Source organism: Elephas maximus, chromosome 5 (assembly GCF_024166365.1).
Source record: "Elephas maximus indicus isolate mEleMax1 chromosome 5, mEleMax1 primary haplotype, whole genome shotgun sequence".
Taxonomy (NCBI): domain Eukaryota; kingdom Metazoa; phylum Chordata; class Mammalia; order Proboscidea; family Elephantidae; genus Elephas; species Elephas maximus.
In genome coordinates this window covers 6,676,159-6,679,836 of record NC_064823.1, presented here as the reverse complement: position 1 = coordinate 6,679,836, position 3,678 = coordinate 6,676,159, and the positions used below count along the sequence as shown (strand labels likewise).

At 35.1% G+C, this 3,678-nt stretch overlaps 1 non-coding gene across 1 annotated transcript; it reads right to left on the bottom strand.

The window, feature by feature from the left end:
- Positions 1–3,040: 3,040 nt before the first annotated feature.
- On the bottom strand, positions 3,041–3,147 carry LOC126077614 (U6 spliceosomal RNA). Its single transcript, XR_007517789.1, has one exon. It is a non-coding gene; the product is annotated as a U6 spliceosomal RNA (small nuclear RNA).
- Between the last annotated feature and the right edge of the window lie 531 nt (positions 3,148–3,678).

Genomic DNA, 3,678 nt, shown 5'->3' with positions numbered 1-3,678 from the left:
GTGGATGAATTTACATCTGAATTCTCAATTCTGTTCCATTAGTTAATGTATCTGTCATTGTACCAGTACCTGTTGTGACTACCATTGCTGTATAGTAGGTTCTGAGGTCAGGTTGTGGGAGTCTGCCTACTTTATTCTTCTTCTTCAATAGTGATTTACTTATTCAGGGATACTTCCTTTTCCATATAAAGTTAATAATAAGTTTTTACATCTCTTTAAAGAATGCTGTTGGTATTTCCACAGGGATTGCATTGTATTTGTAAATCTCTTTGGGTAGAATTGTCATTTTCACAATGTTGAGTCTACCTATCCATGAGCATGGTATGTTTTTCCATTTTTGTAGATCTCTTTTGGTTTTTTGCAGTAGTGTTTTGTAGTTTTCTTTGTATAGGTCTTTTACTGCCCTGGTTAGATTTATTCCCAAGTATTTTATTTTTTTAAGGGCTATTATAAATGCTATTGTTTTCCTGATTTCCTTTTCATCCTTCTCTTTATTGGTAAATAGGAATCCAACTGATTTTTGTATGTTTATCTTGTATTCTGCTAATCTGCTGAATCTATTAGTTCCAGTAGTTTTCTGGTGGAGCCTTTTGGGTTTTCTATGTGTAGCATCATATCATCCCCAATTAGGGAGGGTTCACCTTCTTCAGTACCAACTTAGATGCCTTTTTTTTCTGTTTCTTGCCTTATTGCTCTAGCTAGGACTTCCAGCACAATGTTAAAAAGCAGTGGTTATAAAGGGCATCCTTGTCTTGTTCCTGTTCTCAAAGGGAATGTTTTCAGCCTCTCTCCATTAAGAATGATTTTGCCTGTTGGTTTTACATCAATGCCCTTATTATGTTGAGAAATTTTCCTTCTATACATATTTTATGGAGAGTGTTTATTAGGAATGGGTTTTGGTCTTTGTCGAATATGTTTTCTGTGTCGATTGAGATGATCATGTGATTCTTTTCTTTCCTTTTATTTATGTGTTGGATTATGTTAACTGATTTTCTAATGTTGACCCATCCTTGCATATCTGGTATGAATCCCACTTGGTTGTGGTGTATTATTTTTTTTTTTATATGAATCTGAATTTTACTGGCTAGAATTTTGTTGGGAATTTTTGCGTCTATATTCATTAGAGATATTGGTCTGTAAGTTTCTTTTTTTGTGTGACATCTTTGCCTGGTTTTGGTATCAAGGTTATGCTGGATTCACACAACGAATTCAGAAGTATCACCCCCTTTTCTGTGTCCTGAAATAGTTTGAGTAGTACTGGTGTAAGTTCTTCTCTGGATTCTCCTGTAAAGCCATCTGGGCCAGGGCTTTTTTGTTGTTGTTGTTGGGAGTTTTTTAATCACCTTTGCAATCTCTTCTCTTGTTATGGGTCTGTTCAGATTTTCAACATCATTTTGTGTTAGTTTGGGTAGGTAATGTGTTTCTAGAAATTTGTCCATTTCCCCCAGGTTTTCAAATTTGTTGGGGTGTAGTTTTTCATAATACCCTGTTATGATCCTCTTTTTATTTCTGTTGCATCTGTTGTAATGTCCCTCATCCTGTTTCTTATTTAGGTTATTTGCATCCTGTCTTGTTTTTCTTTTGTGGCTTGTCAAATTTGTTGATCCTTTCAAGGAGCCAACTTTTGATTTTGTTGATTCTTTCTATTGTTTTTCTATTCTCTATTTCATTTATTTCTGATCTGATCTTTATTATTTCCTTTCTTCTGGTGGCTGTGGGCTTCTTTTGCTGTTCTTTTTCTATTTGTTCAAGTTGTGTAGCTAATGATTTGATTTTGTCCCTTTGTTCTTTTTGATGTGTGGGTCTATTGCTATAAATTGACATCTGAGGACTGCCTTTGTTGTGTCCCAAAGGTTTTGGTATGATGTGTTTTCATTCTTGTTTGATTCTAGGAATTTTTTTTTTCCACCTCTGATTTCTTCTATTACCCAGTGATTTTTAAGCAGGTTGTTATTCAGTTTCCATGTAATTTTTTTTTTTTCCTTATTCTTCCTATTATTAATTTCTACACTGATGGCATTGTGGTCAGAGAAGATACTTTGTATTATCTCAATGTTTTGGATTTTCTTGAGGGTTGCTCTGTGGCCTAAGATGTGGTCTATCCTGGAGAATGTTCCATGTGCATTGGAAAAGAATGTGTATTTTGAAGCTGTTGGGTGGAGTGTTCTATATATGTCTATGAGGTCAAGTTGGCTGCTTGTGTTCTTTAGCTCTTCTGTATCTTTGTTGAGTTTCTTTCTAGATGTTCTATCCTTTACTGAGAGTGGTCTGTTGAAGTCTCCTACTATTATTGTGGAACTGTCAGTTTCTCTTTTCAGCACCGTTAGAGTTTGTTTTTTGCATTTTGGAGCCCTGTCATTGGGTGCATAGATGTTTATTATGGTTAAGTCTTCATGATGAATTGATATTTAATCATTATATAGTGCCCTTCTTTGTCTTTTATGGTGGATTTTGCTTTAAAGTCTATTTTATCTGAGATTAATATTGCCACTCCTGCTCTATTTGGTAGTTACTTGCTTGATATATTTTTTCCATCCTTTAATTTTTAATAAATTTAAACCTTTGTTTCTAAAGTGTGTTTCTTGTAGAGAGCATATGGTTAGGTCTTGTTTTTTTAATCCATTCTGTCACTCTGTGTCTGTTTGTGGGTGCATTTAGGCCATTTACATTCAGTGTAATTATTGATAGGTGTGAGTTTATTGCTGTCATTTTCTAGTGCTAACATTTTCTTTGTTCCTCTTACTCTTCAGTGCTCTGTTCCTTTTGTTTGTGGATTTCTTTTTCATTTCTTTTGTTTTTATTGAGACTTTATGTTTTTCTTCACTTTAATGAATAGGTTTGTTAACGTTCTTCATGGTTACCTTGAAATTTACCCTTATCTTCCTAGGTTTGAACTAGTGTATTATTACTTGGTATCGCCTTGCCTTCCTCTCCATTAGAAAGTTCTATACCTACACCATTTATTCCCTCTTTTGTTGTTCTGACATTGTTGTCATTTACAGATTAACCTCTGGTTATCTGTTGCAATTCTTTGGGTTTTAAAAATGTGGAATGCTTCACTAATTTGTGTGTCATTCTTGCACAGGGGCCAGACTAATCTTCTGTGTATCATTGCAATTTTAGTATATGTGCTGCCAAAGCGTGCACTCCATATGGTTTTAAATGGCTGATTTCATGGAAGTAGATTGCCAGGACTTTCTTTCAAGGCATCTCTAGGTGGAATTGAACCTCCAACCTCTTGGTTAGCAGGCAAGCATGTTAACTATTTGCACCACCCTGGAAATTCACACTTGCTCTATACTGGTATAATTTCTCTGCTTGCTCTACCCATTTCCCAACTTGACAGTATAGTCATTAAACTATTTGTCTGCACTGACTGCATTCTTGTGAAATTTTGTATTTTATGTTTATTATTTGCTTTGCCTTTTAAATTTAGTACATACGGCTCATAGGCAGAAGCCTAATGACTCACTAGCTAATAGCTGCAGCTGCTAACCAAAAGATCACCAGTTCAAATCCATCAACTGCTCTTTGGAAACCCTACGGGGAAGTTCTCCTCTGTCCCATAGACACTATTAGTGTTGATAACATCCTGGGTATTAGTAGAGAATCATTCACCTTCAAAGGGTATGTCCAAATGTTGCACATCCAAATTATAAAAAAAAAAAAGCTGTTTCA